Genomic DNA, 12,838 nt, shown 5'->3' on the forward strand with positions numbered 1-12,838 from the left:
GATACTGTTGCTGGGAAGAAATGATATCAGGTCCTATAGCACATGGAGGGGATCCCACAAGATCCCCACAGGATCCTACCCTGTACCTCCAAATAATAGACTTTGACCAGTTTAGGAAGGAAGCCTTGGGGGGGTGGGCAGTGCCAAAGTGCCACTGTCAGCACAGCTGGGGCACCCAGCCCAGGCCTGGCGGAGGAGTACAGGGCTTCAAACCTGGGATTAAAACTCCTCCATCACAATGGGGGGCTTGGGGGTAACCTAACAGTGTAGGGACCTTAGAGCTTTAGTGAAGGGGGCGTGAAGCAAGTGCACATATTGAAGCATGAAATTATATTCCTCAAACTATAGTTATGCAAATGAACAGCAAATCAATAAAATATGTAAGATAAAAATGAAAACTCCTCCTTCACTATAGCTTTATACTTGGAATGCACTAGTCTCTTCCATTTTACTCCTGAATAAGGGACTACTCTCCCATTTTGCAGATGCAAGAAACAAGGACCATACCTGACAGCCACACCCTGGTGTTGAGGACTCAGGCAGTCAGTGTGTAGAGCTCACGGGACACCGACCCAGGAGGCCATGCCCACAAGAGTTGTCTGGGCACTATCAGTTCAACCTCGGGAGTACCCAAGAGCTGTCTGGGCACTATCAGTTCAACCTCAGTTCAACCTCGGGAGTATCAGTTCAACCTCGGGAGCTTGACAAGGAAACCGCAGCATTCCCCCAATGAACCAAGGACAGTCAGAATGGAATCCTTCCAACTCATGTCTCATTTTCCTCACTCGTCATCCTGTCCAAGCCAAACCCCATGCCAATTCCCATAGAGCAACTCACAGCCTTATCCCTCACGATTTCAAGTGGTTTGTGATATGAAATGGAACTGATCAGGGTCATCTTCATTCTGCTGCACTTGGTGGGGGCAGAGGGGATCCGTTTTTTTCACAGGAGGGTGAACACAAAACCAAGACCCAAATCCAGAAATCTAGGAATTCATATTCTAGGCCTGTGTGGTCTGAAACGGTGGATGTGCTAAGTGTCACAAAAGGGCTACATTTTTTAATTTCAATTAATTTTCATTGACTTGAATGCAAATTTAAAAAGTGATCACTGGGTTGCATTTTTGGTAAGCGTGAGTATGCATGGAGCCAGTGAGGCTTATAAATCTACTTTTTCAACCATAAATGCTATGAAATCTAAATACAGGTATTTCCAGTGAAAAGCTTGTGTCTGTCCATAAATGTGCTGTGAGTGTAAAACATACACCAGAGTGGAAGACTTAGAAGGAAGATGCAAAACAGCTCATCAATTTTTATTTTGATGCAAGTTGAAATGATCATATTTTAGATATATTGTGTTACATAAAGTGATTCATTAAAATTCAATTCACCTGTTTTTCTTCTCACATTTTTAAATGTGGCTACTGGGAAATTTTAAATTGCATATTATATTTCTATTGCTTTTACTCCCTGTGTTGAGCTTTAGTTGGGATAGTGCTGAAAGGGGATATTCTGGTCTAGAGATTCACTGACCACTTGCCCTCTCATATTGCTAAAAGATTGCTCTGGGACGTGATCCAGGCCTCTCTTTCCTAATTTCTGGAGGTAACGTCATTTTACATTATGATTTTCATTATGATTATTGAGGTAACGTCAATTTACAACACTCTATATGTCTAAGGGTATATAGGCTCACACCCTACAAGCATGTGTCACCTCACCATGCCTACCACCAAAAGCCCCATTACTGTTTTAATATTACTCACTTTAGTAGCCTCACACCCCACATTCTTACCCCACCCACCTCACACTCCCCCTTCTGCAGACCTTCAGCTGTGCATCTCCTGGGCCCTGGGACAGGCAAGATCTCTTCTTAGACTTGAGAAAAAAGGAAGAGCAAGCGAGTTCATCTGTCCCAGTCCTGTATTGTCTTCTGAAAACCCATATTCTCTCTACTACTATCCCTCCTCTTGTTCCACTTCTCCATCTTTTCTCTTTTCCTGAGAATCCCTGTCAAAATGTTATAGGGCAGCCCCGATATTGAATGGGTTCCTGGCTGTGGGTCCTCACCCGCACTTAACAGGGACTTATGAATACTCCACTACAGACACACACAAAAGGTTACTAAAAGGTTTATTTACAAGGGAAAAGGAAATAAGGAAAATGTACAACTCAGGGAGAAAATAGGGAAATAAAGTCTTTAATGCGTCCTACCCGATCCGCCGACCTGGAAACCCAAAGTCACTCTCAGAGCTGGCTGGACGCTGCGAGCTGGCGGAGACCAAAATGGGGGATCCCCCAAAGCCCACGTGTCTGCCTTTATATCCACCTGGCTGCTTAACCCCAGCCTCAGGTCCCAGCCACCTTCCCTTTGGTGGTGATGGGATTTGGAGTTCCCAGTGTCTTTGGCTTTGGCCTGGGGTGGGGGTGGAGTCCACAAAGCCTGTATGGAATTAGCTTTAGGACATCCTTTCCCCCTAATAATTAAGACAGGGCAAAGTCTTCCTTAGACGTCCTCATTGCCCCTTCCTACCCCTCCTTCCTCACCACCTACAGCAAGTTCTGCAGAACAACCACCCCCCTGCATCTTGCGCATTCATCCTGGCCCCCACTTCGGGTGTCCCTCTCCCTGGGACTGTAGCAACCACCTCCTTCCTAGACCCTCACCTACTCCCCTTTGTCAGTCCTTTCTTGGCAGCCTCGGGGAAGTAGAAGGCAGGTGCTTCTGGTCAGCTGGCCTTTCCTCCAGTGGTTTCCCTGACCTAACAGCCTGGTCAATGGGTAACCTTGTTCACTGCAGTCAAGTTTCAAAAGAACATGGTTGGATAAGCACAGGCCTTTGTTGCTCTGGGAAATAGCAGGTAATGCGGGCCCCACTGTTCCAACAGAGCCATTTATAGGCACTTTGCACCTGCTCTCGCCAGGGCTGGGACAGATGAACTCCCTTGCTCTTCCTTTTTTCTCAAGTCTAAGAAGAGATCTTGCCTGTCCCAGGGCCCAGGAGATGCACAGCTGAAGGTCTGCAGGCTGTCGGCAGGACAGGGCAATGAGGGGCATCTTCCAGGTCTGGGGAGAAGGGAGAGGGGAGGCTCTTTGTAATGGAAAGGCGCCCTAATGCTCCTGCCCGCCCCCAGTGGGCTTCTCCCGGGACCCTGTGGACTTCCCCTTCCTCTGGGAGCCTAACTAGGGGGCCCGAGAGACGTCAGAAGCGGGGAGTGATGGGAGGCGCGGAGCTGGGGGTGGAGTGGGGTAAGGAGGGACAAAAAGGCTTGCAAGCCCCTGGCTGCACCCCAGCCCCCTCTTCCCGAGGATCCCCCGGGCAACCGCACAGCTGCCCCAGCTCCGACTTAAAGCGCTCTCTGTGCTCTGAATGGAAGAAAGGCGACTCCAAACAAAGAGCCCGCGGCCCCGGGCCCCTGGGCGAGGCGGCCCGCCCGCCGGAGAGGGGAGCGGGATCCGGAGGGGCGAGGAGGGCGGGTGGGCGCTGCGCGGGGAGGCGGGCCGGGGGAGGCGCCGGGCTGCAGGAAGTGCCCGGGGCGCTGGGCCGGGCGTCGGGCTCCCGCACCCTGACCCCTTCCCGGCGGGGCTGCGGCGAGGGGCGCCTGGTGCCCGGGAGGCTCGGGCTCCGGCCGCCGCGTCTGGAGCCGGGTGAGTGCGGCGGGCGCGCGCGGGGCGGGGGGCGGCGGGCCGGGGCGCGCGGGGAGGGGGGGCCGGCGAGGCCCGCCGGTCGCTGCTTCCGCGGGAAGGAGGCGCCCCCACATCCCCCGCCGCTCGCGCCTGTGGCCTTACCGGGACGGCAGGGCTGACTGTGGATTAGGAGTCGGGGCGAGGACCCTCCCCTACCCCCGGGCGCTCTGGGTGCTGGTGCGCGCGCTGGGGTGCCCGTGAGGGGCGCCTGCCCGGGTCTGCTCTCTGCGCGGGGGCCTGGGGAGAGGACTCTGGGCCCCTGAATGCCCTGTCCCGCGCAGCGAGCTCAGTGCTTGTCTGTCCCGCTTCAAAATGTCCACCCTGGGTTTCCAGTAGCTGCCTTTTATGCATTCTCGGGAGGTGACGGGTCCAGAGTAAGCCTGGCTAGAATTGTGCAGTCCTTGGCTGGGTTCCTCCGGCAAGAAGGGGTTCGCTGGATCCTGGCAGCTGGCGATTGCAGTGTGTGCACGGGGTTGTTCGCAGCAGATCTGTCCGCCACGGCGGGGCTGTCCAGCGAGTCCCCAGGCACATCTGTGTATTTGTGCCAACTCAGGCCTGCGGGCAGCCTCACCTGTGCATGCCTGCCCTTCCTGCACCTGCCCTTGGCCGGCGGGGTATGGAAAGAATAGTGTGGAAGTTTCCGGGCTATATTGTTTCTACCAGTGGTATGTGCTGTGTTCCTGGGTGTGCACTGGCGGAGGATAGGAAAGGGATGAGGGCGGAGGAGCACCTCCTGGGTGTAACCTGCTGAGTGTCTGGAGTAGGTGGGACAGAGGTCTCCAGCTGGTGGACACACACAGTGAGTCAGGGGTGGTGTGGGGAGAAGAGGCAGCTTCTGGAAAAATTAAGTACCTTTGGGGCATAAGGTAGAGGTAGAAGGTGAGGGAGAGACTTGGGGTGGTGTTGGGCCAGCCTGGATAGTCAGTGTTTAATCTGTGGGCCGCTGGATTCCAGTAGGAGAAGCTCCAGTTGGAGTCTGGAGACCTGAACTTGAGTCAGACTTACTGCTTGTCACTGTGTCTTTAGCAGAGCTCAGTGGCTCAGTGTGCAGGGGGACCTGCCTTCCTCCTGAAGTGGCTGGAGGCTCTGGTTAGCTAGTACCTGGGAAAGTGCTTTAATAGCAGTGGGACTCCAAGGGCAAAGGGCACATGCTGGGCTAAGTCAGAGGTTCTGGGAGTGCTTGGTGGCGGAGGGGGGGGGCGCCCTGGAGCTGTCTAGTTTTGGGGGAGTCATTTGCCTGCGGCTGGGAATGTCTGCCCCCAGCCAGGATTTGGACCCTTGGTGTGGAAAGTATGTGCAGGCTTGTAGTACAGTAGTTTCTGTGTGAGCACCTTCTGCAACACAGGAGGAAACTGGCCTGGGTGGTCTTTAAATGGTAGCTTTGAAGAGCTTGATTTTCAGAGAACCTTCCTCCAGGGGAAGCTGGGAGGCCTTATACCCCGTCATCTTGTCTCTGTCTTCACGCTGCCAATGGAAACAGTAAGAAGTACTTTCCACAGTTTGCAGCCAGGGAACTAGGAGAGGAAGAAGCTTCAAACAAGGTCTGGGTCTAGGATGTCAACGGCAGGATTCTGTCTTCTGGGTTTCAGAGCCCCCAGACCCAGGACCAAAGTGGACCCACCAAGTTGGGCTGGGAAGGGGTCAAGACTGAAGCCCTGAACAGCAGGGTGTGTCACCTGTCACTAAACCTCCTCTGCACATAGTAGCTGTTTAGTAACATTGTGGAAGGAAAGAACCCTGGCTTGGGAGCCAGGAAACTGGTCAAGTCCTGGCTTGACTCCCTACCCACCCTGTGACATGGGGCACCTCACTTCACCTCTTTGGGTCAACTTCCTCCTTGCTCAAAATAGGGCATCTTTCCAGATTACCTTCTGGTCTCAGCTCAAGTTTCACTTCCATGGAGAGGCCTTTCCTGATCCCCTATCTAAAGTAGCCACCTCCTGGCCACGGTCCCACGGCCCTAATCAGTTTCCTTTCCAGCACATACCACCCTCTGAATTCACCTTTGTCTCATCCTTCCACACTGAGCTTGTGCTATCAGGGCCTCCTTTGTCCTGTTACCTGCTCCGAGAACATAGTAGGTGCTTTAGAAAAGTTGTATCGGTGAGTAGATAGCTTAAGAAGGGGGATGGCTGCCTCCTTCTCAAATTAAGCTTCTAGGAGTTTTTGAGGACCAACCAAGCCCCACTGGCAGGTGCTCACACCAGCAGCTTGGAGTTAATCTGCTTAGTTGCATGTTGGTTTCCAGGTAGGATTTCCCCTGAAGAAAGGGAACTCCCACTCTAATAGAACCAGAAAACCACTGTCTCCAAACATTCACAGGGGCCTGGCAACTCCACGTTAGACATGCAGTCTTGCCACTCGACCCTCAAGGAGAGCCAGGGGCAGCGATTCAGACACATGGGTGGTTATGCCACACACCGTGTTTGCCAGATCCATCAAATGGGTGGTTGCATTTTCTGCACTTTTGCTCAAGGTTAATCTGAACATGATTTGCCTAAGTAGTATGGGAAGCTCTGATCCACTGGCAGACCAGCCCAGACCTGGAGGAACAGCTGGATACCTGCAAAGCTGAGGAGCCCACACTGATAGCTGAGAGCTGTCTACTTAGGGTGAACATGTCTGCCATTGTCCCCACTTGGGTGCGTTCCCAGGCAATCTGCCCAGATGTGCCTCCTCCCCAGTAGATAGATGTCCATTCAGTGCAGTTTTTCTTGAGCACTTGGCAGTGGAGAGAAACCTTCTGTATGAGTGACTCTGAGCCAGAACACTGCACCCTGTATTCTCAGCAGCATGTCAGCTCCATGTGAAACATTCCCTCACATCACCTCCTCCTGTAAATCCATGGCAGATAGCAGTGCGGGGACTCCTGTGTCCAGCACTGTGCTGGGTTTTGCCACGGGGTGTATCAACCACTCCCTTTGCTAAGTCCTGAGAGGGCAGAGACAGTGTAGCCACGGCTCTCCATCTTTTGGGGCCAGAGGCTCAGGAGGGAGGCGGTGGACATGTGGAAGTAGAGATGGGGTGCAGAAGGCTGTGCTCATTGCTTTGGAACGTCCACCTTTGTGCTTGTCCGCCACTCTGGCTCGCTCTTGTGGTCCCCAGCTCCAGCAGATTTACACTAATGAGACCACACACTGCAGGGCAGTGCAGAGGGGGGCCTGCTGTGAGCCTTGACCCCAGGCCTGAACAAATACATCAAGAACCAGCCCCCAGCCTCCAAGTATCCAGTTGAGGAAGAAGATGGAGCTCCCTCCCAGCAAGAGATGGGAAGGCAGCGGAGTGTAGGTCACGTCTGCCCCTGGAGCTCGGGGAAGAAGACAAGCAAGTGCCACTGTGAGCAAGAGTGACAGGCCGCCTGCATGGCAGAGAGCCCAGCGCTGGGGTCAGACAGGCCAGGCCCAACTCCCGGCTCTGCCCGCCTCCCTGTGTGTTATGTGACCTCACTGAGCTTCCTTTTACTTCTTTGGAAACCAAGTGCATGATCTGACTCCTAGCTGGTGCCTGAGTTGAGTCTGCAAAGCTAAGCTCACTGAGGCACGCAGAGCACCCCGTCTGCTGACGGGGCTGGACAGTTTGAGACAGGGCTCATGGCCAGAAAGGGGGTGGATGGCTGGGGGTGCCATGCCCTTGTGTCCCAACACCGACTCCCCTGCTTATTCTGCAAATTATGCCCCCAGGTCAGCCAAGCAACCCTTTTCTCTTCCAGATGCCTTTCTGCTCCCTATAAACAACTCTGGAAGGGGTGGGGGGAGAGGGCAGTTATATTTGGACACTTCCTGAATTTCCCTCTCCCTATATAAGCACATGGCCCTTCCGAAAGGCTTAAGGAGCTTTACTGTGAAATGCCAAGCATCGAGGAATTGAAGAAGTTACAGAAGCTCGGGAAATGTAAGAAAAATTGTCCTGGTGGCTTGCTGATCTGTTTTGAAGTAGTTCCCTGACTTTTTGATGATATCAGGGGATCCCCCACACTGGTCTTCAGCCTTGTCTTTTTTTTTTTTTAAAAACCTATCAGAAACAACCAAAGCCATATAGCTGCTATTAATTTTATTATCAGGTGTCCACCTTCCTGCTTTATGTCATTTGCATTTTTTCAAAGATCAGTTTATCAACCTAAGTGCTGAGAGAGGATTAGATTAAGGTGAGGTATGTCCATACAATGGAGTGCTGTTCAGCCAGAGGAAAGATGAAATGTTCCCATTTACAGCAAAATGGAAGGCGCTTGAGGGCATTTTGTGTCCAAAGCAAGTCAGAAGACAAAGGCAGATAATTGGACATTTACAAAGGAGATGACTGAAGAGTAAAATATTTTTACAAACTTGCAGACACCAGTAAACCAAGAGAGGTTTCTGAGATTAAAAGGGAGTGGAAGGGAGACAGGATCAAAGGGGGGAATATAAAGACGGATGGGGAAAAAGTAAGTTAAGAAAATAAAACTGTAGTGTTTGCAACCGATGGTAGAGCTTCCACAGCCAAGAACCCAGAGGCCTGCGGTTTTCCCACTGTTTATGATTTCTGAGCACACTTTTAAGGGCATCAGCGCCAAAAAGATAAATCCTTTTTTTAAATTAGTTTATGTAATTTGCTAACAGAGATTCTGTTAGCATCTTGTGTTTGAAGACTCAGAAGAGAAAAGAGCCAAGGATGGGATGGGCTGGTGCTGTCCAGTTTGCCTGAGATCTGAACAGATTAAATAAAAAGAAAGACATGACCTTATGCTGTTTGATCAGGTAGGTGGGGAAGCCGGACTATGAAGCCTTTTGGACAGGTAAAGGTCTCAGTTTCTCTAAGTGTTCTTGAAATATCGACAAGAGATTTCTCTGTCTGAGCCCCATTCTCTGTGTTAGGGTTCTGACATCTGGACAAGGTCCTGTGCCCTGGTTTCAGAATTGTATTCTTCACCTCTACTTGAAGAGAGAAATTCTTTTTATTGACTTTTTATCCCTGGAAACTAGCACAAAGCTTGGCAAACAGTTGAAGTCAAATAAATGTCCATTGGATGGATATTTCAGGAAAGAGCTTACTAGTCATCACTGATTCTGAGCTTCAAGAAGCCTCTCAACCAGGGCCAGCTATGAATTTGCAGGATCCTATGCAAAATGAAAAATGTGTTCAGAAAAACAGGGAAAAGTACCATTAAAAGTACTAAAATATAGGGCCTCCCCGGTGGCGCAGTGGTAGAGCGCTGGGTTGCGAAGCTGCCCGCGGCCTCTGCGGCGCCGGTTCGATCCCCGGCTGCTCCCCGGCCACCGGGGGAGGATCCCACATGGCGCGCAGACCTCTCCTGCTGCCCACTGCTCCCCTCAGCAGTGTACTTCGTCAGTCTGCCTGTTCTGTTCTCCGCTCTGGCTCTGGTGAATTCTCTCACCCTCCCGCGCTTCTGACTGTACCCAGTGCATGTATAAACAAAACAAACAAACAAAATAAATAAATAAATAAAACATGCCTCTATTAAAAAAAAAAAATAAAAATAAAAATAAATAAATAAAAAAGATTAAAAAAAAATAATAAAAAAAAAAAAAAAGTACTAAAATATAAAGCTTTTTCCTTTCTTCCATGGCCTCTTTCTTGGCTTGTCATGATATGTCTTTATTTGCTATTTAATGACATCCTAAGGGAAAAAAAAATTGTCTTTTAAGTTATTAGCATGGTTGTGAATTATTAGTATTTTACCATGCCTTTTTATATCATGCTGTGCCCATTTAAAATGCATTTAGCCCATAGGTAGAATCACCAAAATCACCCAATTCATATTTCATAACCTATATGTACACATGTCTATTTTGTAATAGATATGTAATGTAATACATGTATACATATAGGTTATGAAATATGAATTGGGTGTACCAAAAATGTACCAAATTGGGTGTACCAAAATAGACATGTGTACATGTAGATTATGAAATATGAATTGGGTGTACCAAAAAATGGTACCAAAACCATGGGAAGAGTATACACAAAAGCATCTCAGCCATTTTTAGTTCACTTCTTGCTTGATGCAAACACATTCTAGCAACCTCTGCCTCTAGCCTAATAGTAGAGGAAGGCCTGAAAGGAAAAAGAACTTTCCTGTGTGTCATCAATTTCAGGGTAAGTGGTTGACTAATGCAGAAAGTAATGTGCATGGGAAAGGACTGGATGGTACAGGTTTCTTGCTCAGTCTTACTTCTTAGAATTCATAGCTTGCTTTCTGCACTTGAACCAAGCTCTGGTTCCAACAGAGAGCCTGGCCCCCAGGACTGTCAACGCTGCTTGCTCTGTCATAGAGGTAACTCCTCACCTTGCATCTGCTCTGAGCCTTTCTGAGCTCCATGCATCAAGGGTACCCTGGAGTTCTGATGGTATGTCGTGGGTGCTAGATCAAGTGAGCAGCAAGGAGTGAACACACACATTGTGTCCTCGACTCCCATTCATGTCTACTATTCCACTGGATTTGCTTACCAAACACAAGTTCAAAGATAAAAACATGAAGAATTCCAAGATGTCAGCAGCAGAGCTTGAAGCCAAGCACGTGGGATCACGTGAGCACTGCCAGGCTGCTCATGCATGAAGCCAGCCACCTCAACCCTAGGCTTCCCATTTGGACCACATTTTTGGATGGAGGCCCAGTCAATGCAGAACAAAATCCTATAAACAGTGGTCTATTCATGTGCCATCAGATTCCAGTGAGGCATTTCCATCTTTGGGAAATGGTGGGAGTGTCCATTGCCTTATGCAGCCTCCACCCTTCTGCATTACATCATATACATTTTTTTCAAGTCAGCTGAGGTCTTTTACTAATGGGTTCTGGTGCATTTAAAAGGCCCCAAAGAAAAGAACAGAGGATAGAATTAGAGATGGATCTTGTCTATTTTGTCTGAGATTTGAAGCAGATTGGAAAGCAAAAAGCTTCTAGGAGCGCTCAAGCCTGCTACTGTGGAGTCCTTTGTATTGTATACCAAGCGGAGCAGGTGAGCTGGGTTGGAGGGCAGTGGCTTAGTTACCAAGGGAGCTGGTGCTCTCTGTGTTGGAGGGAAGAGAGGCACAAGCAAAAGGGAGGGGCCCTGTGAATTTTGTGCGACTCCAGAGTTGAGGTGCTTTTTTGCAGAAATCAGGCCTCTCTCAGTGGAGAGAGAGCAAGACAGGAAGCCAGGACTAGAAGTCCTTTACCCAGAGAGAATAAAATAGGAAGGAGGCCCTCAACACTTCCTGATAGCACTGAACAGAGAGCTAAGAGCTTTAGGCCAGAACCTCAAGTTCCAAGCAAGGGCTAGGAAGCAAGTGCTCAAACAGTGAACTGGAAAAGGAGGGTGACCAGAAACTTCCCCTGCCCACCCAATATTCTATTTTAACATAGAAAGGAAAACTGGACAAAGGAGATCTGGGTAACAGTCATAAAAGTTTAGTAGAGAAAGGCCACATTCACATTCTACCTTCATTCCTTTCGGTTGGGGCTTAATTTATTAGGTTTTAATTGATTGCACATATAATGCTAGTTGTGAGAAACTGTTTCTATCATTAGAGTTGATAGTTGTGCGAATAGCTATTTTCTCAGGGTCTGCAAACTGTTTTGTCTGATCTGCAAGCTAAGAGTGGGTTTGACATATTCCAAGAGTTGAAACAAACAAAGGCAGGGGAGGAAGAATATACAGCCAAAACTATGTGGTCCCCCCAAAGCCTCAAATATGGGCCAAATGGTCCTGTACAGAAGCCAGGGTTTGCTAAGCCCTCACTCACAGGCTCTGCAAACCCAAGGTACTGCATGGCACAGCGACTAGAGGGAAGCTTCCCCTATCCAGGGTCTCTTGGAGGCCACCCTCTGAGGTTCCAGTTTAATTCACCTGGGGTACAGCCTAGGAATCAGGGTCTTTTCATTCCTCAGTTGGTTCTAGCACAGTGAGGTACAAAGCACTGCCCTGTAGCAGTTGTCTCAAAGTGGGGTCCGGGACCTGGAACATACACATCGCCCAGCTGGAGAAAAATGCAAGCCCTCAGATCCCACCCAGACCCCCTAACTCAGAAACTCTGGGAATGGGCCCAGCCAAATATATTTCAACAATCCCTCCAGCATCTGGTCACCCTGAATTTGAGAGCAGTACTCTGAGACGGGGCTTCATTGCTGACAAAGGTCACTGTGGGTTGGGTGGAGAGAGCAGGAGGCAAGGAAGCAGCTGGCAAGGGGTGGGGGACAGCAACGTTATTTCAAGGCTGGAATTAACCGACATTGTTATTTTACACCCAGCTGAGCCCCCTGGAGGTGCAGCAACTGGAGTGCCACAGGCAGTAATGAATTCTTCCCTAGAAATGTTGTCATTAATAATTTTAAGTTTGGGCTCTATTTTTCATGTCTGCATGTCTGTTTGTTCTTGGTTTATAAACTCACAGAAGGTGCCTATTTGATACATGCAGGGATTTGAGCACGACTTCTGAACTATCTGGAAATCATTTAACTAAGCATTGTACACACCGAGGAAGTAGGAAACCTGTACTGTTGACCTTCACCTCATCATTGATTAATGAATTCTGTTCCCCCAGTTCTCTCTGGAACCACAGATTCTGCAGAATGCTTTGTCCCATTGCCTTCCCTCCAGTAATCTAACCTTAAGAATTATCATCTATTGCCAGCTTTCCACATGCCAGGCACAGTATGGGGCTTTAACAGACACTATCTCCTGTAATTGTCACAGCCCTAGATACTCAATGCTGTTGCTCCATTTTGCAGTTGGGAATGGTAAAGACCTTCCCAAATCCCACAGCTAACAGTTGGCAGAGCTAAGATCCAAACCCCATGATGTCTGGCCTCAAAATTGGTGGGGGTAGAGCCCGGGAAGCTTACCCACGATCAAGCATGACGTGGCATTTCACTTGATGTGAAAACACATCAAGTACGTGTTCCCAGCTCTCGAAGCTCTTCCCAGTATCCTATGTGTCCTTGGCGGGACCCATCCCACCCAAAGGTTGGATTGCTGATGTGTCATCTCAGAAAGCATTCAAGGGGCAGAGAGAATGATTCCTTTGGGCTGTCAAGAATGCAGGTGCTTCCGACAGAGCTGGCTGGGTCCTTGAGTTCTCCTTTCTTCATTTGGAAATGAGCCATCCCAGCAGTATATGACTCTTATACATTGCATGTTATCTTCACCGTCACTAGTCATGAGACTTCCTCTCAGTGC

At 49.5% G+C, this 12,838-nt stretch overlaps 1 protein-coding gene across 1 annotated transcript in view; it reads left to right on the forward strand.

Moving 5' to 3' along the window:
* The first annotated feature begins 3,591 nt into the window (after positions 1-3,591).
* Positions 3,592-12,838, forward strand: part of TSPAN11 (tetraspanin 11) — a 59,047-nt gene continuing 49,800 nt past the window's right edge. The window contains exon 1 of the mRNA XM_037514537.2: positions 3,592-3,647. The gene's annotated coding sequence lies outside the window, so the exon portion shown is untranslated. The remainder of the gene's footprint in view (positions 3,648-12,838) is intronic.

The sequence above is a fragment of the Talpa occidentalis genome, unplaced genomic scaffold (genome assembly GCF_014898055.3).
Source record: "Talpa occidentalis isolate TD23 unplaced genomic scaffold, MPIMG_talOcc4v2.1 talOcc4.16, whole genome shotgun sequence".
Classification (NCBI taxonomy): Eukaryota; Metazoa; Chordata; class Mammalia; order Eulipotyphla; family Talpidae; genus Talpa; species Talpa occidentalis.